The 27,253-nt window shown below is 38.7% G+C and overlaps 1 long non-coding RNA gene across 1 annotated transcript in view; it reads right to left on the bottom strand.

Annotated features, from left to right (window-relative positions):
• Nucleotides 1-436: 436 nt before the first annotated feature.
• LOC117979980 (uncharacterized) overlaps nt 437-27,253 on the bottom strand; it is a 93,526-nt gene continuing 66,709 nt past the window's right edge. Inside the window, exons 2-3 of the long non-coding RNA XR_004671083.3 lie at nt 4,373-4,490; nt 437-493 (exon numbers count right to left, since the gene is read on the bottom strand). This is a non-coding gene — a long non-coding RNA (uncharacterized LOC117979980). The remainder of the gene's footprint in view (nt 494-4,372; nt 4,491-27,253) is intronic.

Consider the following 27,253-nt stretch of genomic DNA (forward strand, 5'->3'; position numbering starts at 1 on the left):
ATCTCCCTATAGGTTGCTCACAGATACAGAAATAATCAGTGATTTTTCTTTCTCTTTCACTCTAATTATACTTAATATATTTTCTAAGCAGAAAGTAATCAACAGGGAGAAAATTCAAAACGACACACAAGAGCTAGAATTTTTTCTCAAACCTTTAAATGACATTCCAATTGAAACTATATTTAATGGCAAATGATTTCTAATTACACTCTGTAATTCTTGTCTCATTGAGGAGTTCTTCAGGAAAACTGTTTCCTGACACAGCCACAAATGCCATGCTTTAAATGTTGGTACCCTCCTCGTGTTTAATTACCAGATATGGTGGTAGAGGTAAACGGCTCCAGAACACTGAGATTTTGGCTTCAATAAGGCTTCATGTTGTTCTTTCAAGGTGAGTACCAACTTCTTTGTATCCCCATGCTATTTGGCAGAGTGACATAGTCATGAAGCCTGGTTCTGCATATGAACACCAAGAATGCTGTTGTATTTTCACCTGTAGTAAAAAACAGTTTAAAAGTCCTATAAAGAAGCCAAATAGAATTTAAGAGCTCACTACATATTGCTAATTACAAACAAATTACACAATTCCTAGTTATTGATGATTTAAGAACCTTTGTAATAAGATTATATTCAGTGTCTCTAGCTCACCACAATTAGAAATTTTGCTTTGAGTAATGAAGTCTCCAGGGTGTGGTGGGAGGAGGACGGTCTATAGAAATATAATACATATGGCTGGTGCTGCCTCAAATGTACATAAACTGCCACTGCTTTATCAAATTGTAATATCTCCCCTTTCAAAATCTTAGACAGCTTGTGCACACCATCTGCTCTTTGTCTGTATTCCTTCTGTGCTTTTCTTAATCTAGAAGAATGGTTCTTGAAATTCTTACAGGACTCTTTAAAACGTTTGCCACATATTTTGAGAAGCATCTGGTTGGAAGAAGTCCCGCTTTCTGTATTTGTTCCCAGTTGTCTGGTGTGTGCCATGTTTCTCGTGAACCTAGTTTTGTTAACTTTCAGAGTAAATGCTTTTGCATTTGCTGCGGCACATGTTTATGGTGAGACTAATAGCCCAAAGCAAGTTGTTAAGGGTTGTGTAAATGAAGACTCAGTGTCAGGAAAACTTGATTAATTTACCTGTCATCTAATTTGCACAAAGTTACCTAGAAATTGCTGTTTGTTTCTTTTGCTTGATGATTTCAAGATGAAGTTCGTCCCTTTAAGGAATCTTTGATACCTTGAATACTTGCTCAAACATCTGCTCTGGTTTCATCAGGGAGACTTTGGGATAGCTATAAGTCGCTTAGCTTTCCTTCAACAAACAAGGCACCTACCTGTCAGTAAGACAAATTTCCAAGGAACTAAAAAATGGAGAGTGTTACAAAGAAGCTCTGAATCTTAAAGGGACAGAACTTTCAGTTAAGTCAGCCATGGAAATTGTTACTGGCCACTTTTTATTCTTTTCATAGGTTTTTTGGGGGATATCAACATACATATGCTAAACATTTGAAATTTCAAAACATATAAAAATTAAAATCACACATAATCAATAGAAATAATCAATAACTAACACCTGTATGGTGCTTACTATGTATTACAACAAGCACTTTACTCATATTAAGTTCTAAGGCTTTACTCATATTAAGTCTTTTAACTCTCATGACGATTTCAATATGAGAAATCGTCATGAGAATTGAGATAGATCCCATCATGGCCTTAATTAAAGAGATAAGGACCAGAAGCACAGTTAAAATATTTGCCTACAGTCACTTGGCTAATAGGTGGCAAGCCTAAGATTCAAATGTAGGCAGTGTAATTTCAGAGTCTAACTTTTAGTTGCTATGCTGTACCATCAACACTCACTTACCACTGTTAACACTTACATGAAATTCTTTCCAGACTGCTTTCAATCAAGTTTTTAAAACAAGGTTGAGATCAGAGTATGTTTATTTATTTGTCTTAATTTTGTTTACTTAATTAATCTTGTAACAAGTTCCCTCCCACACTATTTACAGACTTATAGTAATTATTTTTCTTAGTCCATTTTGTGCTGCTATAACAGAGTACCTGAGACTGGCTAATTTATAAAGAACAGAGATTTATTTCTTATAGTTCTGGAGGCTGGGAAGCCCAAGGTTGATGGGTTTGCATCTGACAAGGGCATTCTAGCTGCATCATCTCATGGAAGCAAGTGGAAGGGCAAAAGAGCATGCATGTGTGAGAGAGGTTGAGAGAAGGTGAGAGAGGGAGAGAGAGGGGGCCAAACTCATCCTTTTATCAGAAACCCACTCTCTCGATAATAGCATTAATCCCTTCATGAGGGCAAAGCCCTCATGATGTAATCACCTCTTGAAGGTCCCACCTCTCAACACTGTTGCATTGGGGGTTAAAACCACAGCATCAAACCACAGCAGCATCTTTGGAAGAAAGACATTTTAATTGAGTAAAGCAAGTGCCCCCTACTTCATATATCACCTATTTACAAAAACTTGCTTTGTCTATTAAGCAGTAACATAGTATGGGAGAAAGAGCATGAGTGCCAAGTCAGTGCAAGTGAATTGGAGTAAATGATGGTGGGTAAATCCCTTAGCCTCTTTTAGTGACATTTTTCTCATTTATAAAATGGGTTAAGGGTGTTGATAATTTGAAGTACAATGTTGTCATGACTACTAGAAGATATACGTGTGAAGGTACTTAGGCACTTGTATAACTACTTACAAATGTCAGTGATTACTTTTAATAACAGCAATAATAAATCAGCATATCCAACCTTGACTGACAATCTTTCAAGGGAATTCTTTCATAGGCAAAGGAGGAGATCAAAGAGGTTTGTCAAAGCGATGAACATAAAACATTGTCAGGAACTATTGAAGAATACTTTAGTAACGGTAATAGAAGCACTGGAAAGCACACACACATGCACACACACACACCCAACAGCATAAATAAGATTTTCATGTATTTCCTTTGAGACTTTTTCAATCAAGCTTTTTCTTTCAACTTGTCTTTTGGTTCCTTTCTAGTCTAAGATCAACACACTTTGCTAAATCAACTTCTTGGAACACTCCTCACTTTTAATTTGTTACTTGCCCTTCTACTTCATTTATCTTTTTTTTTTTTCAAAAAAAAATTCTTTTACTTGCTTACTTAATTTCTCTCTTTTCTTATCTTGTCTTCACTTCCCAATGTCATTGATACATGAAGTGCTTCTATTGGTAGACAAACAAGGTCTTGGGGTTAGGGACTGGAAGCTTCTAGTGGACCTTTGAGAGATGCCTGTCCATTCCTGTTCTCTGCCTCCTCAAAGGACCATACCCAAGCAATTTCAGCTACAGAAGAATGGGCATTTGTTATTGCAGTCCACAGGGAAGAAGACTGAGACTCTTTGCTCCAACAGTACACTTGCATGCAAACTATAGCCACAAGAATCAACTCGATTAAATGCATTGCTTTGTAACTGACCTGGCTTAACCACTTTAGAAGAAGATAATATTCAAAATCTAATAAAATGATAAAGAAGTTGGATTATTTTTAAACTCTCAGTTCCTTCTGAAATTGGTTGGAAATATCTACAAAAATTGCAGGCAACGTTTTATATGAAACACTCTACTCTAATTCTTCAGTTTTTGCCATCTTTGGATATTGTCAGTAGTAGCTCAGCACATACTGAAATGTTTTTGTATTTTCTTTTAATTTGAGGTTTGGCACTTGCATTAGGAATCTTAGCAAGCCTGAATGGCAGCTCCAACTGAGGTGGAATACCTGTCTTGTAAAGTTGTTATGGATATATCCTTGAGAATATGAGAAAAGAAAGCCTACATTCTGAGAAGATATCACCAGTCCCTGCCCACTGCTTGAATCCGTGCTGTCCCGCCCAGAGAATGTACTATAGAAAATTCTGCAGTGGGCAAGTCTAGACAAAATATTTTTGGATGCTTTGAGCATATCACTCCAGATTAACTATTGCCAAGGGGTTAATTGGACTCAAAGATCCCTCCCCATGAGGTTTGAGAGTCTGTGATATAAATTCCATCTGTTTCTTGAAGCAGTTTATGGGTTTGGCAATATGAGATATTGGCCTGACAATTGTTTAAAAAATCCTTTTTAGCCTGATACAGGTAAAATTTTTTATAGCATCCAGATTTATTTTCTTCAACATCTAATTTTAAATTAGAAACCACTCCAGTCCTGTGTCTGGAATACAAAATTTATTCTGAATGTGAATACTGCATAGCCATCTTTTGACCAAAGAGGTATAACTTTCATACTGTAGTGGAGGAGTAGAACTTTCTTCATCCAATTTTATTGCTATGAGAATTGGAATGTTATAAATAGTGAAATCAGCCCTTCAGTATTTCTCAACTATACTTACTTTGTTTCAAGGGATTGTCTATGAACTGTCTTCAGTGGATTATAAGATCTGAGACACTCTCTTGGCTTATGTGACAGCATATATTCATTTTCCATGAATAAATTTCATACAGGTAAATCTAGGTTTAAAAAACAAAAGAAAACACAAAATTAAAGGGGAAAAATTAGGAAATGTTAGCCTACAGGAGGGTGAAAGTTGAAAAAGGGGAGAAGTCATTTCATTTCCTTGCCTTAATTATGGAAAGGAAGAATCTGCTTCCTTCTAACCCCTTCATCACTCACAATCCTAGCTTTTAATTTTACATGAGGATCTGCCTTGGCTATCTTCATTCTCAGGTGGAGATTTCCTTCAGGTTTGTCTGCTTCAACCTCCTCTTGTTCTGTGAAACATTTGGCTTATTTTCTCCAACTTTTATTTTAAGTTTAAGGGTACATGTGTAGGATGTGCAGGTTTGTTACATAGGTAAACATGTGCCATGGTGGCTTGCTGCACAGATCATCCCATCACCTGTACTTCCTCCTCCCACCTCCCCACCCTCTGATAGGCCCCAGTGTGTGTTGTCCCCCACCATATGTTCAAGTGTTCTCATCATTCAGATTCTACCTATAAGTGAGAACATGTGGTATTTGGTTTTCTGTTCCTGTGTTAGTATGCTGAGGATGATGGATTCCAGCTCCATCCATGTCCCTGCAAATGATATGATCTCATTCCTTTTTATGGCTGCATAGTATTCCATAGTGTATATGTACTACATTTTCTTTATCTAGCCTGTTACTGAAGGACATTTAAGTTGGTTCCATGCCTTTGCTATTGTGAATACTGTTGCAGTGAACATACACCTGCATGTATCTTTATAATAGAATGATTTATATTCTCTTGGGTATATACCAAGGAATGGGATTGCTGGGTCAAAAGCTATTTCTGTCTTTAGAACTTTGAGGAATCAACACAATGTCTTCCACAATAGTAAAACTAATTTACACTCATACCAATAGTGTATACGCGTTCATTTTTCTCCACAACCTCACCAGCGTGTTTTGTTTTGTTTTTTACTTTTCAATAATAGCCATTCTGATTGGTGTGAGAGAGCATCTCATTGTGGTTTTGATTTGCATTTCTCTAATGATCAGTGATGTTGAGCTTTCTTTCATGTTTGTTGGCTGCATGTATGTCTTCTTTTGAGAATTGTCTGTTCATGTCCTTTATGTACTTTTTAATGGTTTTTTTTTTCTTGTAAATTTAAGTACCTTGTAGATGCTGGAAGTTAGAACTTTGTCAGATGGATAGATTGAAAAATTTTTCTCCCGTTCTGTAGGTTGTCTGTTCACTCTGATAATAGTTTGTTTTGCTGTGTAGAAGCTCTTTAGTTTAATTAGATCCCAATTGTCAATTTTTGCATTTGTTGCAATTGGTTTTGGCATCTTTTTCATGAAATCTTTGCCTATGCCTATGTCCTGAATGGTATTGCCTAGATTTTCTTCTGGGGTTTTTTTTTTTTTTTTTATTCGAGACAGAGTCTCGCTCTGTCTCCCAGGCTGGAGTGCAGTGGCACAATCTCGGCTCACTGCAAGCTCTGCCTCCCGGGTTCACACCATTCTCCTGCCTCAGCCTCCCGAGTAGGTGGGACTACAGGCGCCCACCACTGCACCTGGCTAATTTTTTGTATTTTTAGTAGAGACGGGGTTTCACTGTGGTCTCGATCTCCTGACCTCGTGATCTGCCCACCTCAGCCTCCCAAAGTGCTGGGATTACAGGCGTGAGCCACCACACCCGGCCTCTTCTGGGGTTTTTACAGTTTTGGGTTTTACATTTGAGTCTTTAAGCCATCTTGAGTTGATTTTTGTATATGGTGTAAGGAAGGGGTCCAGTTTCAATTTCTGCATATGGCTAGTCAGTTCTCCCAGAACTGACTATTCTTAAATAGGGAATCCTTTCCCCATTGCTTGTTTTTGTCAGGTTTGTTAAAGATCAGATGGTCATAGGTGTGTGGTCTTATCTGGATTCTCTATTCTCTCTCATTAATCTTGTACCAGTACCATGCCATTTTGGTTACTGTAGACTTGTAGTAGCCTACAGTAGGATTTGACATCAGGTAGCATGATTCCTCTAGCTTTGTTCTTTTTGCTTAGGATTGCCTTGGCTATTTGTGCTGTTTGTTGGTTCCATATGAATTTTAAATTTTTTTTTCTACTTCTGTGAAAGATGTCAATGGTAGTTTAATGGGAATAGCATTGAATCTATAAATTGCTGTGGGCAATATGGCCATTTTCACAATATTGATTCTTCCACTCCATGAGCATTGAATGTTATTCCATTAGTTTGTGTCATCTCTGATTTCTTTGAGCAGTGGTTTGTAGTTATCCTTGAAGAGGTCTTTCACTTTCCTTGTTATCTGTACTCCTAGGTATTTTATTCTTTTTTGTGATAACCGTGAATAAGAGTTCATTCATGATTTGGCTCTTGGCTTGGCTTGTTCATGTATAGGAATGCTAGCAATTTTTGCACATTGATTTTGTATCCTAAGACTTTGCTAAAGTTGTTTATCAGGTTAAGAAGCTTTTGGGCTGAGATAATGTGGTTTTCTAGATATAAGATTATGTCATTGGCAAACAAAGATACTTTGACTTCCTGTCTCCCTATTTGAATACTCTTTATTTCTTTTCTTGCCTCATTGCCTTGGCCAGAACTTCCAATATTATGTTGAATAGGAATGGTGAGAGAGGGCATCCTTGTCTTCTGCCTCTTTTTAAGGGGAATGCTTCCAGCTTTTGCTCATTCAGTGTGATATTGGCTGTGTGTTTGTCATATATGGGCCTTATTATTTTGAGGTATGTTCCTTCAATACCTAGTTTATTGAGAGTTTTTAACATGAAGAGATGTTGATGTTGAAGGCCTTTTCTGCATCTACTAAGATAATCATGTGGTTTTTGTCTTTAGTTCTCGTCATGTGATGAATCACATTTATTGATTTGCATATGTTGAACCAACTTTGCATTACAGAGATGAAACCTACCTGATCATGAGGGATAAGCTTTTTGATGTGTTGCTGGATTTGGTTTGCCAGTATTTAATTGAGGGTTTTTGCATTGCTATTCATCAAGGATATTGGCCTGAAGTTTTCCTTTCTTGTTGCATCTCTGCCAGGTTTTGGTATGTAGATGTTGCTGTGCTCATAGAATGAGCTAGGGAGGAGTCCCTGTTTTCCAATTTTCTGGAATAGTTTCAGTAAAAATGGTACCAGCTCTTCTTTGTACCTCTGGTAGAATCCAGCTGTGAATCCATCTGGTCCTGGGCTTTTTTTGTTGTTGTTGGTAGGCTATTTATTACTGCCTCAATTTCAAAACTCATTATTGGTTTACTCAGGGATTCAATTTATTCCTGGTTCAGTCTTGGGAGGTTGTGTGTTTCTAGGTATATATTCATTCCTTCTGGATTTTCTAGTTTATGTGCACAGAGGTGTTCATAGTATTCTCTGGTGGTTGTTTGTATTTCTGTGAGGTCAGTGGTGATATTCCCCTTATCATTTCTGATTGTGTTTATTTGATTCTTCTCTCTTTTCTTCATTTATTAATTTAGCTTTCTATTTTTATTAATTTTACCCTAAAAACAGCTCCTGGATTCGTTAATTTTTGAAGGTTTTTTTGTGTCTCTATCTCTTTCAGTTCCACCCTAATCTTGGTTATTTCTTGTCTTCTGCTACCTTTGGGTTTTGTTTGCTCTTGGTTCTCTAGTTCTTTCAGTTGTGATGGTAGGTTGTTGATCAGAGATCCTTCTAGCTTTTTGATGTGGGCATTTAGTGCTATAAGTTTCCCTCTTGAAACTACTTTAGCTGCATCCAAAATATTTGGTACGTTGTATCTTTGTTCTCATTAGTTTCAAAGAACTTCTTGATTTCTGCATTAATTTCATTCTTTACCCAAGAGTCATTCAGGAGCAGGTTGTTCAATTTCCATGAACTTGTGTGTTTTTGAGTGAATTTCTTAAACTTGAGTTCTAAATTGATTGTCCTGTGGTCTGAGAGACTGTTTTGTATTATTTCAGTTCTTTTGCATTGGCTGAGGAGTGTTTTACTTCTGATTATGTGATCAATTTTAGAGTAAGTGCTGTTGGGTGATGAGGAGAATGTATATTCTGTTGTTTTGGGGTGGAGAGTTTTGTATATACTTATCAGGTCCACTTGATCCAGAGCTGAGTTCAATTCAACAATATCTTTATTAATTTTCTGTCTCGATGATCTGTCTAATATTGTCAATGGGGTTTTACAGTCTCCCACTATTATTGTGTCGAAGTCTAAGCCTCTACAAAGGTTTCTAAGAACTTGCTTTATAAATCTGGGTGCTCCTGTATTGGGTGCATATATATTTAAAATAATTAGCTCTTCTTGTTGAATTGAATCCTTTACCACAATGCACTTCTTTATCTTTTTTCATCTCTGTTGGTTTAAAGGCTGTTTTGTCAGAAACTAGAGCTGCAACCCATGCTTTTTTCTTTTTTTCATCTGCCTGGTAAATTCTCCTCAATCCCTTATTTTGAGTCTATGTGTGTCTTTGCATGTGAGATGAGTATCTTGAAGACAGCATACTGATGGGTCTTGGTTCTTTATCCAGCTTGCCATTCTATGTCTTTTAATTGGGGTGTTTAGCCCATTTATATTTAAGGTTAGTATTGTTATGTGTGAATTTGATCCTGTCATCATTATGCTAGCTGGTTATTTTGCAGACTTGTTTATGTGGTTGCTTCATAGTATCACTGGTCTGTGTACTTCAGTGTGTTTTTGTAGTGGCTGGTAATAGTTTTTCCTTCCACATTTAATGCTTCCTTCAGGAGCTGTTACAAGGCAGGTCTGGTGGTGATGAATTCCTTCAGCACTTACTTGTCTGAAAAAGATCTTATTTCTCCTTTACTTATGCAGCTTAGTTTGGCTGGATATGAAATCTGATTTAGAAATTCTTTTCTTTAAGAATGTTGAATATTGGCCTTCAATCTCTTCTGGCTTGTAGGGTTTCTGCTGAGAGGTCTGCTGTTAGTTTGATGGGCTTCTCTTTGTAGGTGATCTGGACTTTCTCTCTGGCTGCCCTTAACATATTTTCTTTCATTTTGACCTTGGGGAATTTGATGATTATGTGTCATGGGGTTCATCTTCTTATGGAGTATCTTACTGGGGTTCTCTGCTTTTCCTGGATTTGAACGTTGGCATCTCTTGCTAGGTTGGGGAAGTTCTGCTGGATGATGTCTTTAAGTATGTTTTTCAACTTGTCTCTATTCTGCTCATCTCTTTCAGGTACCCCAGTCCATCATAGTTTTGATCTCTTTGCATAATCCCATATTTCTTACAGGTTTTCTTCATTCCTTTTCATTCTTTTTTCTGTATTCTTGTCTGACTGTCTTATTTCAGAAAGATAATCTTCAAGCTCTGAGATTCTTTCCACTGCTTGGTCTATTCTGCTGTTAATACCTGTGATTGCATTTTCAAGTTTTTGTAGTGTGTTCCTCATCTCAGGTCAGTTATGTTCCTCTCTTAACTGGCTATTTTGGCTGTCAGCTCCTGTATTGTTTTATCATGATTCTTAGCTTCTTTGCATTGGGTTACAACATGCTCCTTTAGCTCAGTGAAGTTTGTTATTATGCATCTTCCGAAGCCTTCTTCTGTCATTTTAGCTATCTCAGCCTCAGCCCAGCTCTGAGCCCTTGCTGGAGATGTGTTATGGCCACTTGGAAGAGAAGGGGAACTGTGCTTTTTTGAGTTTTCTGTGTTTTTGTGTTGATTCTTTCTCATTGTTTGGGCTTATCTACCTTTGATCTTAAGGTTGCTGACTTTCAAATGGCGTTTTTGTGGGGTCTCTTTTGTCATTGTTGTTTTCTCTTTGTTTGTTTTTCTTTTAACAGTCAGGGCATTCCTCTGTAGAGCCATTGTGGTTTTCTGGAGGTCCATTCCAGACCCTAGTTGCCTCAGTTTTTCCCATACCTGGAGGTATCACCAATGAAGCCTGTGAAACAGCAAAAATGGTAGCCTGCTCCTTCCTCTAGAACCTCTGTCTCAGGGGCGTATTGACCTGTTGCCAGCCCAAACACACTTGTAAGAGTTGGCTGGAGACCCCTATTGGGGGGTCTCACTTAGTCAGGAGGAACAGGATCAGTGTCCCACTTAAATAAGCAGTTTGGCTGCTTTTTGGTAGAGCAGGTGTGCTGTGCTGAGCTCTTCAGGGCTCACAGGCTAGACTAACTGAGAAACCCAAACAGTCAAGGTGTTAGCCTGCCCAATTTTCACCCCTGCCCCCTTGCCCCCAGCATTCCATCCCAGGGGGAAATTAGAACTCTGTTGGCTGTAGAACATGGGCAGAGGAAGCTCAAGGCCCCAGCTGGGAGATCTTGCCAATAAGGAGAATTGGATTGAGGTCCTGCTTAAAGAAGCCTGGCCACAATCTGGCAAAGCAGCTGTGCTGTACTGGGGGAATACTTTTTTGTCTGAACTCTTTGGACTCTCCAAAGCTGCCAAACTGTAACAACTGAATCAACCAAACAGCAGAGATGATGACCTGACCCTCCCCACAGGGGGTCCATCCCAGGGAGAGATCAGAGCTCCATTTGTAGAAAACTCACTGAGGTGGCTGAACCTCCAGCAGGGAGGGGTAAGTAAGGAGGACTTGTATTGGGTAAGGAGGAATGGATGGGGTTCCCACTTAGAGAAGCAGTCTGGCCATGATGTGGCAAAATGACTGTGCTGTGTTGGGGGGGACCCTTCCTCATCTGGACCATTTGGACTCTCCAAAGCCAGCAGGTTGGAACAGCTGAGTTGACTGGATGACAGAGATGGTGGATAAACCTCCCCCAAGGAGTTCCATCCCATCTCAGGCAGACTCTACTCTGTTGCTGTTGACTGGCTGGAATTCCAGTCCAGTGGGTCTTACCTTGTGAGATGCCATGGAAGTGGGGCCCACAGAATGATGCTTCTTGGGTACCTGGATTCAGCCCCCTTCCTAGGAGTATGTACAGACCTCTTGCCTTGACTGAGTTGCAGACATGTTTGTTGGGAATCCCAGATCCAGGGTATGTGAAGATCCTGGGGCTCTGTGTGTGCCGGAGCAGCTGCTCTGCCAAGACTCCATGCAGCTCTGTGTGTCAGACCCAAGGTGCTGGTGGCAAATGGGTTTACAAGAGGATCTCCTGATCCATGGTTTTCAAAGATCCATGGGAGAAGCATGGTTTCCCTGGTGGGGTCACTCACTGCTTCCCTTCACTGGGGGTGAGGGTTCTCTTGGCTCCATGTTGCTCCCAGATGGGCCATTGTCCTCCTCTGCTTTTCTTCATTCTCCATGGCTCAGGTTGTTGGCCTAATGAGTCCCAGTGTGAGAATCTAGATATTTCATTTGAAGGTGCTGTATTCACTCACCCCTTTTATTCCTCTCCATGAGTGCTATAGACCACAGCTGCTTCTATTCAGCCATCTTGGTCAACTCCCTGCACCATTTGACTTTTTATCATGACTTCTCTTCTCTTATATAGACCTGTTTGGTCACAATAGATCTATGTAAGATAAGATTTCAGATTATAAATCTTTGTTCTTACTTGGATTCTCTTTAAATTTTATTTTGAATTTAATAACTTCATTTGGCTTCACTTACCACCATTGCTGGCAAGGGGCTCTGTCCCTGCAAATCTTCACCAACTACCTGGGAAGCTTGCTATCTAGACCCAAATCAACTTTTAGGCTTCACTTATATGAAGAGGGAAATTGAACATTCATGAATCATTGAACTCTCAGAGAAACAAAACTGTTAGGCCAATTAGCTATGCTCTATGTTCACCTGCATTTCCACTCAGAACATTCTTCCAGCTCTCCATCATCTCCTGCAAATCTCTTTCTCACTAGCCATCACTGGCCTGCATGTTCTTTAAATGTCACCTTAGTCCCCCCTCTTTCCTAGCTCCCCCTGTGAGATGGCAGCTTGATTTCTGACTGTTGTGCTGGGTCTTGGTTAATATCCCTTTGAGGTGGTGTTTTTGTAAATACCTCCATGAAAAGGCCACAGGGCCATGACACTAATGATGGCTTTGGTTTCCTTACAACTTTAGATACCAATTGAATATGTGTTCTTTTGCTGGTTAACTAACAAACATAGGGTTGACAGTCATATGGCAGGTTCCTGACTCTAGATTAAAGTGATGATATACTCCAGGGCACTGATTCTATGTGATCAGCTGCATCTGGTTTGAGCAGACATTAAACTTTCAAGTGGCAGGAATTTTCATATGGCCATCATCCACTATACTGACTGGCATGCATAATGTCAATTGAATGGCTTCTGAATGAATAAACACACATTGAGGATAGTTTGAGGGCATATGTAAAACTTTAGACTTACTCCACATTCTGTCAAAAGCTCAACTGTGAATTAATAAGAAGATAAAATTGAAGTTTCAACCAAGAAAAAACTGATACATGTCAGACATCAAAGTGACTATGAACAGATCTCTGTATGTGACATTACAATTATATTGAAATTATACCTGGGATTTAATTTTTAGAGGTATTACTGAGTGATGACACAGAGAGGCCAGTGCTGTTGAAGATTTTTATTATATTTCCTGAGAAAGAGGGGCATGCCATGCCATGCAGAGCCACAGGGGAAGCATTCAGTTTTGGTCCAGAGGCAGAAAGCAGGTGCAAGGGGAAAGCTTGTGCCACAATAGTCTCCAGTGTCCAGCTGCTTCTTGTCTTCTCTTCTTCTCTGCCAGCTGAGCCTGGGGTTTTTATGGGCACAGGATGGGGGTTGGGGTGGCCATGGGTAGTTTTGGAAGAGACAGCATTAGAGCAGGAAAACAGGGATGTGAGTGCTCAATTTGGGCCATGGTATTAGGCTTTTCAGTTTGAGGATGGGGCTCTTGCCAGGGACCTTCCCTCCCAGAATTTCTCTGCCACCTGTCCCTATCAGAGAGATGCTACAAGATACCTTGCTTGTAGCATCTTGCTGAAGGTATCCACAGAAGACTGGTGCCAGACTTATGTCTGAGCAAACTAAAACATCCTGTGTCCTCTTTGTCAGTACAAAGAAATGAGTAGACTCGGCTGTGGAGCAGATGTAGGTCAGACAGAAAAGATAGCAAGGATGATATAATCTTAGGTCCTGTCCAATAGGGCTACCTGGAAAAGAGTAGGTCCCTAGTTGTGAGAAGTTCCAGGTGAGCCCTGAAATCCTAGGGGCTGAAGAATGCATTTCAAGGGATCACCCAAAATAGACATACATCTACCCAGGTCAAGAGAACTGCAGGAGAGGGAACCTGAGTGATGGAAGCTGCCAAATCTCCACTGAAAAAAGAGCTTTAAATATCTGCCAGTCCTAGGGAGCCTGAAGGCAGCGTATGAGAATATCTGTTCAAAAAACCCTTTATTTATTTCTTAAAACTTCTTCTTTCCCCTATTTTACCCTGAAAGTTTCCAGAAATGGTTAGCAAGCTAGGCAAGATGGAGATTGAGTACAGAAGGGTAGAGAAACCATCATTTCTCTCCATTTCTACTGCAAGTTTCTAACATGAAGTGTATTAGAAACCTAGTTCTGATTAACTTCCTGGCAGAACGTTTTTAATTTCTGAGTTAAGGCTATGTTTTTTATTTAAAATGACTGCATCACTGTCCATTCTCCAAGAGCCAGCTGAAAAGTAATAAGACATGCCCAAGTTTTCATCAAGGGATGGGAAAAAATCAACAGAGGACACAAGGAAATATTCTGCCATATAAAACAGCTACAGTGCCTTAACAGAGCTGAGAAAAAACATACTTTTGAAAAGATTTGCCACAGTGAAGGGAAGAAACTTGTAAAAGTTTCTGTTTTGTGTTTTAAATACAAAAATCAAGGAAACACTGTCTTTTTGAATGCATAATATTCCTTGAAAAAACAGTAAGTTGGGTTGTAGATTAAGAGGGGTAAGAAACCAGTGAATCCACTAAATAATCATGGAATTAAAGTATCAAAAGAACATCTAAAGAACCACATTCACATTACAGAAAACAGAATCACTGAGATAGAAGACTAACTTAAAGCACCCTTGCAGAATGCTGAGAAAAGACAGCAACAATGTCTATGGTTAATAAGACCTTACTGAACACAAAACACATTACAGAGGAAGAAACTGAGACTTGGCAAGGTCACCAAGCATGCCCAGGCAAACAGCCAGTCAGGGACAGAGCAGAACCCAAACTCAAATTTGTCAGACTCCAAAGCATGTCTGTTTACTATTACACAGTGCTAAGTACAAAGACCTGACAATATTTAGATCTGAAGGAGAGTGAATGAAGGGCCAACTCACAGATGACAGGTGTTTAAAGGGAAAAAAGCAGAACAAATTGAACATTAAAAAACATAAAAATAAAATAGAATAGTATAGTTTGAAGTTAGGTAGCATGATGCCTCCAGCTTTGTTCTTTTTGCTTAGGATTGATTGTCTTGGCTCTACAAGCTCTTTCTTGGTTCCATATGAAATTTAAAGTAGTTTTTTCTAGGTCTGTGAAGAAAATGAATGGTGCTTGATGGGAATAGCATTGAATCTACAAATTACTTTGGGCAGTATGGCCATTTTCATGAGATTGATTCTTCCTATCCATGAGCATGGAATGTTTTTCCATTTGTTTGTGTCCTCTCTTGTTTCCTTCAGCAGTGGTTTGTAGTTCTCCTTGAAGAGGTCCTTCATGTCCCTTGTAAGTTGTATTCCTAGGTATTTTCTTTTCGTGTCTTTTTTTTTTGAGACGGAGCCTCACTCTTTCACCCAGGTGGGACTGCAGTGGCATGACCTCGGCTCACTGCAAGCTCCACCTCCCAGGTTCACGCCATTCTCCTGCCTCAGCCTCTCAAGTAGCTGGGACTACAGGCACCCATTACCATGCCCAGCTAATTTTTTGTATTTTTAGTAGAGACGAGGTTTCACCGTGTCAGCCAAGATGGTCTCAATCTCCTGACCTCCTGATCCGCCCACCTTGGCCTCCCAAAGTGCTGGGATTACAGGTGTGAGCCACCGCGCCCAGCCATACCTAGGTATTTTTTTCTTTGTAGCAATTGTGAATGGGAGTTCACTCATGATTTGGCTCTCTGCTTCTCTGCTGTCAGTGTATAGGAATGCTTGTGATTTTTGCACATTGATTTTGTATACTGAGACTTTGCTGAAGTTGCTTATCAGCTTAAGGAGATTTTGGGCTGACATGATGGGGTTTTCTAAACATACAATCATGTTGTCTGCAAACAGAGACAATTTGACTTCCGCTTTTCCTATATGAATACTCTTTACTTCTTTCTCTTGTCTGATTGCCTGACTGGAATTTCCAATACTATGTTGAATAGGAGTGGTGAGAGAGGGCATCCTTGTCTTGTGCCGGTTTTCAAAGGGAATGCTTCCAGCTTTTGCCCATTCAATATGATATTGGCTATGGGTTTGTCATAAATAGCTCTTATTATTTTGAGATATGTTTCTATACTACAAGGCTACAGTAACCAAAACAGCATGGTACTGGTACCAGAAGAGATAAATAGACCAATGGAACAGAACAGAGGCCTCAGAAATAACACCACACATCTACAACCATCTGATTTTCGACAAACCTGACAAAAACAATCAATGGGGGGAAAGGATTCCCTATTTAATAAATGGTGCTGGGAAAACTGGCTAGCCATATGCAGAAAAGAGAAACTGGACCCCTTCCTTACACCTTATACAAAAATGAACTCAAGATGGATTAAAAATTTAAACGTAAACTCTAAAACCATGAAAACTCTAGAAGGAAACCTAGGCAATATCACTCAGGACATAGGCATGGACAAAGATGTCATGACTAAAACACCAAAAGCAATAGCAACAAAAGCCAAAATGGGTGAATGGGATCAAATTAAACTAAAGAGCTTCTGCACAGCAAAGGAAGCTATCATCAGAGTTAACAGGAAACCTACAGAATGGCAGAAAAATTTTGCAATCTACCCATCTGACAAAGGTCCAATATCCAGAATCTATGAGGGACTTAAATAAATTTACAAGAAAAAAACAACTCCACCAAAAAGTGAGCAAAGGATATGAACAGACACTTCTCAAAAGAAGACATTTATGTGGCCAAGAAAAATATGAAAAAAAGCTCATTGTCACTGGTCATTAGAGAAATGCAAATCCAAGCCACAATGAGATACCATCTCATGCCAGTTAGAATGGCGATCATTAAAAAGTCAGCAAACAACAGATGCTGGAGAGGATGTGAAGAAACAGGAACACTTTTACACTGCTTGTGGGAGTATAAATTAGTTCAACCATTGTGGAAGACAGTGTGGCAATTCCTCAAGGATCTAGAACCAGAAATACCATTTGACCCAGCAATCCCATTACTGGGTATATACCCAAAGGATTATAAGTCATTCTACTATAAAGAGACATACACACATATGTTTATTGCAGCACTATTCACAATAGCAAAGACTTGGAACCAACCCAAATGTCCATCAGTGATAGACAGGATAAAGAAGTTGTGGCACATATACACCATGGAATACAATGCAGACATAAAAAAGATTGAATTTATGTCTTTGCAGGTTCATGGATGAAGCTGGAAACCATCATTCTCAGCAAACTAACACAGGAACAGAAAACTAAACACCGCATGTTCTCACTCATAAGTTCAAGTTGAACAATGAGAACACATGGACACAGGGAGAGGAATATCACACACCGGGGCCTGTTGGCAGGTCAGGGGAAAGGGGAGAGAGAGCATTAGGACAAATACCTAATACATGTGCGGCTTAAAACCTAGATGATGGGTTGATAAGTGCAGCAAACTGCCATAGCACATGTATACCCATGTAACAAACCTGAACCTTCTGCACATATATCCCAGAACTTAAAGTAAATTCTAAAAAAATAGAATAAAGCTTTCCTGAACTGGATAAAAAGTTAATTCTCCAAATGAAATGATCTTATCTAGATAGAGCATTGGGCAATTGATCTAAAAAATATAAGAACTGTTTCTTTATACAGAAGTGGGGGTGAGAAATATGAAAATAGGTAAAGAATTGGCAAAAATGGTAGTGTTTCCTTCTATTAAGCATGTGGTGAAACAAGTATTCCCATTCACAGAAGTATCAGGTAGTATATAAATTATTGATCCTAAGAAAATAATCTAAAATGCAAGCATGAAATCATGTGAAGACAGACATTAATTTTATAATCAGAAAAGATATTAAATATATAAAAAAGTTTACAAATGTAAGCAGAATTAAAATAACATTTAAATATTTAGTGTAGATTATTAAAATACAAAAAATACTTGCTTCCTATTCATACAGCCTCATGTCTGAGGCTTTCTTTTCATTGATGGAAAATATTGTAGTATCCCCACAAAAATTCTAATAGAAAACTCTAAACACATTTTACATATAAACTAACAAACAGAGTAGGCCTGTGTTGAGGTTGGCAATATTCTTTGAATTCTTTGATATAACCCTGGAGAAGCAGGATAGGGCAACAGATGGTGACTGGTCTCTAAGACAGAAGAGGTGAGTTCTACTGTAGTTCTGCTATTTACTGTCTTATGCTGTGCAAGTCAGTTTCTCTCTCTAAACCATATACCTATTCTAGGATACCCTCAGTAAATATTTCTTGCCCAAGTCAGTTGGCAAAGCCACATAAGTATTAAGTGTTGGAACAAGGAAGGCTTTGTTGAGCCAGGATGCCTGGCAGATAATCAGAACATTTAGAAAAGGAGGAAATTCCAATTAGTGGAAACAGTGAGAAGAAAAGGAATGGAGTTCAGACCACATGGGAAGCTGGCTTTTCCTAGCCAGTACAGACAGAATATAAACAATAGAATAATATCTCAACTTTTTTTTTTTTTTTTGAGGCAGTGTCTCACTTGGTCACCTAGGCTGCAGTGTTGTGCAATCATGGATCACTGCAGCCTTGACCTCCTGGGCTCAAGTGATCCTCCAGCCTCAGCCTCCTGAGTTGCTAGAACTACAGGTGTGCACCCCCATGCCCAGATAATTTGGTTTGTTCTTTGTAGAGACAGGGTCTCACTATGTTACCCAGGTTGGTCTTGAACTTTTGGATCCTCCTGCTTCGGCCTCTCAAAATGCTAGGCTTACAGGTGTGAGCCACTATACCTGGCTGACAATATAACATCACAGCTTTCCATCACAATTCAGTTTTATAATCTAATTAGTTATACATATTCTTATTTGGCTCTCCTGAAGATCTTGGAAATTTGGAAGAACTGGTATCATTATTCTCCAAATAAAATGACTGAGGGACAAGTAATATTAGATATTCTTTCCTAAGCAAGTTGAAGTTCAGGAAATTAAATTAGGCAAATCATAGTAATCTGATGGAAGATAATGAAAACAATGGAAACCAGTTTAAACTCAGAATTGAAGTGATGGAGATTCAGTGTTAAATCCCAGGGAAATGATTGACAGAGGAGGAGGTAATGTAGGTTTACATAAAAAGTATTTATGTACTGAGGCTGGATAATGGTAAATGAAAAAGACAATCCTGGGCCAGGCGTGGTGGCTCACGCCTGTAATCACAGCACTTTGGGAGGCCGAGGCGGGTGGACCACCTGAGGTCAGGAGTTCAAGACCAGCCTGGCCAACATGGTGAAACCCCATCTCTATAAAAATACAAAACATTAGCTGGGCTTGGTGGTGGGTGCCTGTAATCCCAGCTACTCAGGAGGCTGAGGCAGGAGAATCCCTTGAACCTGGGAGGCGGAGGTTGTAGTGAGCCGAGATTGTGCCACTGCTCTCCAGCCTGGGCAACAAGAGTGACACTCCATCTCAAAACAAACAAACAAACAAGCAAACAAACAAACAAAAATCTCCAAACAGCATTTTTGAAACTGGGTGGTAAATTTATTTCCCACAGTTTGGAAAGCATGACTGAAACAATTAGAACCATTCAAAGAGGAAATTGACTTGGCAATGTTCCAAACCTTAAAGGTTGATGATATGGAAGATTTCACTTCTACCTCAAAGCAAGACCACACCTCAACCATTTTATACAGGGTAAAAATCTTCTCCAAGAAGACATTAAGAGGAGATTTCTAAACTTTATACACTTCACATCTTTGTTGGGCCAAGATGAAACAGAATAATTTGGAGTCTGTCTGTTCTGACTGAGCTCAGCCAAGTCAGGGCTCAGAAACCAGCTCAGATTATGGTTAATGTTGGATACCAGACCTCTGTCAAACTAAGAGGGTCCTGGTGGAAGCTCCAGAGCAGGGCAGGCTGGGCCTTATCTCTGGCTCCTATAGGCACAGCTGAGTCTTTTGCATGTTTATAAGGAAAGCCTCAGGTATCTGAGGCCCTCTTTTTCCTAGTCAAGGGCTCCTCCACCCACTTGAAAGGTATTTTAGACATCTGAGGCAAATGTGCAGTTGTTTAATTCCACAACTGATCAGAGAATGTCAGGCAGTGTAAACATATTTTGAAAATGTTTATTTTATTTCTTTAAACACATATATATTTGCACTTGTAGAAAAATGTTAATAGAAGTCAAATAAATTTTTTAATGAGTTTTAATAATGTAAATACACCTACCTATACACAAAAACTGCACACACACAGAGATTTACCAGAAAGAGGGCCCATTTTATTTGCTAAATGGGTGTGTGCTCAAAGACCTGTGAAGTCATTTCCCTTTTCTGGATTAATTTGGGGGCTAGAAAGGGTGAGATCCAGTGGGGTCATGCCACCCATGAAATCCTTGCCTAATGGTAAGAGAATTTCCTCAGTTTCTTTTTCTAACCAGGAACTTTCCAAGCAGGTGATATGCCAACCAAGTTTCTCTTTTCCACTTGGATTGCTCATATACTTCATTCAACAGTCTCTAGAATCATCTTGATCATCATTTGAATCAACAGTCTCCTCATTTATCGCTCCTGGGTGAGGAAATACTCTTCTTAGCAGTAGATTCATTTTGTTTTGTTCAACATCGAGGCGATGCCATAATCTTGTTTGATGTGTAGAATTAAGTAGCCGAGCAACAGGTTTCCTTCTTTCTGATGATCCAATGGGTCCATTTGAGGTTTCTCAAGTTATTACATGTTGCTTCGTATTTCCTTAAAAGCACCATGTGTCCCACACTTAATCATAGTACAAAGATTGACAATCTCCTTGGAAATTCTTTAATTACATGGAAGTTTTGTGATATATCAGTGCTCTGAAAAGTTTTCAGGCAGAAATTCTGTTATTTCTGATAATTAAACATATTGTTATGCAAGAGATGACAAATAGATGGAATTAAATGTGGGTTTTTTTCTGTTTTTTGTTTGTTTGTTTGTTTGTTGTTGTGTGCTTGTTTCTGGATAACTTTACTCGAGCAAGAGTACATACAGATGTAGAATCATCTAAATGTTTGGAGATAGTTTTTATGGTTTTTATAACTTTTTCCAAACTTTCCATTTCCCCCCAAACACAAATAAATTCCAAATTATTAGCCTCTGCTGTAAGAAAACTGTCAGTTGTTGCTTTTTTCCTTTGTATGAGAGGCTCTTTCCTTCTCCATTTATACCCTTTCAAAGAAATTATCACTATCTATGTTGTATTTGGCTACAAGTGTAATGCTCTGCATGGCAGCATAAATAGGTGGAGTTGATCAGCCATTATTTTTATTGTGGCAGATTTTTTCATGTTTACCCTACTCCTTTTTGAGGAATATGGTACCTTTGTCATTGTTTTCTTGGCAGTAATATAGAATGATAAAGAGAATATTAGAACAAGAACCAGGAAACCAGTTTTCCTTCAGGTTCTGCCATTACCAATCTAGACAAATTTCAGGGGAATCACTCAACCCTAATTGTGTCACAATTCTCTCATCTGCAAAATGAGAGTGTTGAACTAGATTTTTTCAGAAACCCAATTCTATGAGTGCACAGTCTCAAACCACTTTTTGTTTACACATTTGTGCTCTAGCAAGTTTGAAGTTACTCTTTTAATAACTGAGAGGATAAAAGTAACACATCTTTTTGTTGGAATTTCAGAAAATTATAGAAAAATAAAAGAATATAATTTAAATACTAAATATCAACCTTACACCAACCAGGGATTATTACTGTCAGTGTTTGTTATATTGGTTGCCAGTGTTATATTGCCAGTATTATATTGGTTGGTTTCTTTTGCATATGCACATGTGTTTTAAATCTCCATTTTGTAAATATATAAACATATGTAATTATAAATATATTTTGTAGATGAAGAAAGATATATTTATAAAACTTAATTATACTGTATATATGTCATAGCTTGTTGCTTTATTTCACTCATTATTATATTATGACCATATTTCTGTTTTGTTAAATGTTCTTCACAAATATTATTTTTAATGGCTAAAGTGTTTTCTTCTAGCATGATTCCCCAAAGACAGAAAAGATTCAGTAAATTTTAGCTTTAATTATAATATTTCTATAAATATTTATTTTTAAGATACTTCCTATTTGGATACTTAGTTGTTGTATTTTTTGCTACTATAAATGGTGCTGTGTGGAACATACTTGCATATGACTATTTGAGAACTTCTCCGATTACTGCTTCAGAAGAGTATGTGAGTTATCTTTTGCTACACAAATTACCCCAACATTTAGTGTATTAAAATAGTCACGAACATTTATCGCACAGTTTTTGTGGGTCAGGAATTTGAGAGGAGCTTAGCTGGGTGGGTGGTTCTGGTTCAAGGTGTCTTGAGAATTATAGTCAAGATGTCAGCTAGAGCTGCAGTCATCTGAAGGCTTGAACTGGGCTGGAGGATCTGCTTCCAATGTGGCTCACTTTCACTGACAGAAGGAAGGGCTTAATCCCTTACCTACTGGACTCTCCATGGCTATCTAAGTGTCTTCACAACATGAAGAGTGGCTTACATAGGGCAAGTAACCAAACAGAAAGCAAGGCAGATGCTGCAGTCTTTTATGACATAGGCTAACCTTAAAAGTCATGCTTCATAATTTTTTCAGTAACATCTTTGTTACACCTTATTCAATATGAGAGGGGTCCAGTCAAGGATGGACATGAACTTGAGGACATGAGAATCATTGGGGGAAATCTTGGAGGCTGGCTACTGCAGATGAATTCTTAAAAATTCCATTATGGGGTCATATTAACAAGTGATTTTAGAAGAAAAAAATTTTAATGATCATATTGTTTAATATATATTTATTCATATGTAAACAAAATGTGCAATCTTATGTCCTTCAGTTCTCTAGCCCTCTTGGTTTACCTTGCCCTTTTGTATGGATATTTAAAATGAATGGTTGAATCTCCTATATATACAGGGATATTCTGAGAAACTCAGAATTCTTCTCCACCCAACAACCCAATGATTTTACAAGTTTTACTGTTTTGATCACCTTTTTCTGTAAATTTACAATTTCATTGACTTCTCTGTCTCTTCTATGGATTTATTTTCCTGTAGTTGCTGTCCAATTCTCATTCTGCTTTGTTATACATAGGCTGTGATCCCCATTATTATTTTATTTCAAGTATTTCAAATAAAAGATTGTTGTATATAGTCAATTTTTATTAAATATTTGGGGTAATGAGGACAATTATAGTCCCATATGGTATTTAAAAATAACTCAAAGTTTAATAGTAAACATTGCCATCCCAAAATTGTATTGACTGTGTCTCCTCTCAAGAGATTTACTGCTTGCTATTACCTTAAGCTCAAATTTACAACTTCTTGTTTTTTTCCTTCCCTATTGCTTACTTACATTTCTTCTGTTTATTCTTGAGTCCTATCCTCAGTTTGTTTGAGAAAACTAAAATTCGTTTGCTTCATTATGCAGAATAATTCAGTTCTGTTTCTAGCATAGCATTTTCTTCCAAATTTTCTTATAGGAAGTTACAACTTTGACACCCAAGAGGTCTATAAATACTTTTTAAGGATGCTAAATGTAGGCCCCCAATCTCTTCTGGTTTGTAAGGTTTCTGCTGAAAGGCCCACAGTTAGCCTGAAAGGGTTCCCTTTGTATGTGACCTGCCCCTTCTCTTTGATTGCCTTTAAAATCTTTCTCTTTCCATTGACTTTGGAGAATCTGATGACTGTGTCTTGGGGATGGTTGTCTTGTATAGCATCTCATAGGGTCTTTGGAATTTCCTGAATTTGCACGTCATTGTCTCTAGCGAGGTTGGGGAAATTTTAGTGGACAAAAACTTCAAATATGTTTTCCAAGTTGCTTGTTTTCTCTCTATCACATTCAGGAATAGTGAAATTTATGACCAAATTTATGACTAAATAAATTTCAAAAAAAACTATTAGTCATAAATTTGGTTTCTTTACATAATCTCATATTTCTCAGAAGTTTTGTTCATTTTAAAAATTCCTTTTTTTTAAATGTTTGTCTACTTGTGTTTATCCAAAGGAGCAGTCTTTGAGCTCTGAGAATCTTTTGTCAGTGTGATCTCTTCTTTTTACTGCTTCCAGTTGCATTCTGAAATTCCTGTAGTGAATTTTTCATTTCCAGAAGTTTGGTTTAATTTTTTCTTAAAATGGTACTGAACACTGGCAGGATTCTGTCTGCAGAAGTTCTACAACAGGTAAGCAGGGTCTGCCAGTGAGAGAACTATGGTGATGGCCACTGGCAAGCACTTTGGCTGGGCAGCTGAGGCTGTGCTGTAAGTGGATATGGCCAGACAGGGACCCTGGGAGAGGTTGGTAGACAGAGGGGTACTCAAATCAGACTAGTCCAGTTTCATGGGCAAGAGAGCACAGCTCTGTCCAGGTCCAGTAGCTACAAAGGGCTGGGGGGATGAGTGCCCATTACCATGCTCCATTGCAGCTGTTCCTGTGCCAAACACTGTGGGCTCTGTACAGGCTGGAATTCTGTCTCTGCCAACTCTCTGGGAAGTTCTTGCCAGCTCAAATGTTTGTGGGAGTCATGGGGTTTCCCACAGCTAGAATCCCAAAGGTCCATGGTTAGAGTGGGCCACTGCATGCCTATTTCACTCACTACTTCCCTAGGAGCTGCTTGGGGCCAGGAACAAGTCTTGGTCCTTGGCAGCTCTGTGCAGAGTTCCCAGCTTCCTCCCCTTTCTGCCTGGGATCTGTGTCCTCCCGCTGTCCACTCTCAAGGCCTTGTTTCTGAAGATATTCTGAGTGAGTGTGCCAATCTATTCAATGGTCTGGTCTCTGTTGGTGGGAGAAGCTCTTCTTGGCTATGTATAGTCAGCCATCTTGGCTTTCTCCTCTTCAGTTTCTTGGGTAAATGTTTCATGGTTTTCATTGCAGAGATAGTTCACTTCCCTGGTGAAGTAAATTCCTAGGTATTTTACTTGCAGCTATTGTAAATGGGATTACTTTCTTGACTTCATTTTCAGGTATTTACTGTTGACATATAGAAATGCTACTGATTTTTGGCTGGGCGCGGTGGCTTACACCTGTAATCCCAGCACTTTGGGAGGCCGAGGCGGGTGGATCACGAGGTCAGGAGATCCAGACCATCCTGGCTAATGTGGTGAAACCCCGTCTCACGTGGTGAAACCCAGTCTCTACTAAAAATACAAAAAATTAGCCGGGCGTGGTGGCGGGCGCCTGTAGTCCCAGCTACTGGGAAGGTTGAGACAGGAGAATGGTGTGAACCTGGGAGGCGGAGCTTTCAGTGAGCTGAGATCACGCCACTGCACTCCAACCTGGGCAAGAGCGAGACTCCGTCTCAAAAACAAAACAAAACAAAACAAAACAAAACAAACAAACAAAAAAAAGAAATGCTACTGATTTTTGTATGTTGGTTTTGTTAATCCTGCAATTAACTGAATTTACTTATCAGTTCTAATAGTTTTTTTTTGAGTGTGTGTAGTCTAGTTTTGTTGAAATATAAAATTATATTATCTGCAAATGAAGATAATGTGACTTCCTTCTTTTTAAGTTGAATGCCCTTTATTTCTTTCTCTTGTCTGATTGCTCTAGTTAGGACTTCCACCATTAGGTTGAATAACAGCATTAAAAGTGGGCATCCTTGTCTCATTCCACATCTTAGAAGAAATGCTTTCAGTTTTTTCCCCATTTAGTATGATACTAGCTGTGAGTCTGACATATTTGGCTTTTCTTATGTTGAGGTATATTCCTTCTATAGCCATTTTAGAATAGTTTTTATCATAAAGGAATGTTGAAATTTATCAAGTGCTTTTACAGCATCAATTGAAATAATCATATGATTTTTGTCCTTAATTCTATAAATATGATGTGTCGCCTTGATTAGTTTACATACATTGACTCATCTTTGTATCCCTGGGATAAATTTCACTTGGTCATGATGAACGAACTTTTTAATGTGTTGTTGAATTCAGTTTGTTACTATTTTCTTGAGGATTTTTACACTAATTTTCATAAGGGATATTAGCCTGTACCTTTCTTTTTTGATGTGTCTTTATCTAGTTTTGGTATCGGGGTAACACTGGGTTTGTAGAATGAGTTTGGAAGTACTCACTTCTCTTCTGTTTTCTTTAATAGTTTGAGCAGGAATTTTATTAGTTCTTTTATATATATATATAATTATACTTTTAAGTTCTAGGGTACATGTGCACAACGTGCAGGTTTGTTACATATGTATACATGTGCCATGTTGGTGTGCTGCACCCATTAACTCATCATTTACATTAGGTATATCTCCTAATGCTATTCCCTCCGCCTTCCCTCCACCCATCAGGCCCCAGTGTGTGATGTTCTCCTTCCTGTGTCCAAGTGTTCTCATTGTTCAATTCCCACCTATGAGTGAGAACGTGCAGTGTTTGGTTTTTTGTCCTTGCGATTGTTTGCTGAGAATGATGATTTCCATCTTCATCCATGTCCCTACAAAGGACATGAACTCATCCTTTTTTATGGCTGCATAGTATTCCATGGTGTATATGTGCCACATTTTCTTAATCCAGTCTATCATTGATGGACATTTGTGTTGGTTCCAAGTCTTTGCTATTGTGAATAGTGCTGCAATAAACATACATGTGCATGTGCATTTATAGCAGCATGATTTATAAACCGTTGGGTATATACCCAGTAATGGGATTACTGGGTCAAATGGTATTTCCAGTTCTAGATCCCTGAGGAATTGCCACACTGTCTTCCACAATGGTTGAACTAGTTTACAGTCCCACCAACAGTGTAAAATAAATGCTACTGATTTTTGGCTGGGCGTGGTGGCTTACACCTGTAATCCCAGCACTTTGGGATCCAGCACCTGTTGTTTCCTGACTTTTTAATGATCACCATTCTAACTGGCGTGAGCTGATATCTCATTGTGGTTTTAATTTGCATTTCTGTGATGGCCAGTGATGATGAGCATTTTTTCATGTGTCTGTTGGCTGCATAAATGTCTTCTTTTGAGAAGTGTCTGTTCATATCCTTCAACCACTTTTTGATGGGGTTGTTTTTTTCTTGTAAATTTGTTTGAGTTCTTTGTAGATTCTGGATATTAGCCCTTTGTCAGATGAGTAGATTGCAAAAATTTTCTCCCATTCTGTAAGTTGCCTGTTCACTCTGATGGTAGTTTCTTTTGCTGTGCAGAAGCTCTTTAGTTTAATTAGATCCCATTTGTCAGTTTTGGCTTTTGTTGCCATTGCTTTTGGTGTTTTAGACATGAAGTCCTTGCCCATGCCTATGTCCTGAATGGTACTGCCTAGGTTTTCTTCTAGGGTTTTTATGGTTTTAGGTCTACCATTTAAGTCTTTAATCCATCTTGAATTATTTTTTGTATAAGGTGTAAGGAAGGCATCTGGTTTCAGCTTTGTACATATGGTTAGCCAGTTTTCCCAGCACCGTTTGTTAAATAGGGAATACTTTCCACATTTCTTGTTTTTGTCAGGTTTGTCAAAGATCAGATGGTTGTAGATGTATGGTATTATTTCTGAGGGCTCTGTTCTGTTCCATTGGTCT

The sequence above is a fragment of the Pan paniscus genome, chromosome 3, assembly GCF_029289425.2.
Source record: "Pan paniscus chromosome 3, NHGRI_mPanPan1-v2.0_pri, whole genome shotgun sequence".
Taxonomy (NCBI): Eukaryota; Metazoa; Chordata; class Mammalia; order Primates; family Hominidae; genus Pan; species Pan paniscus.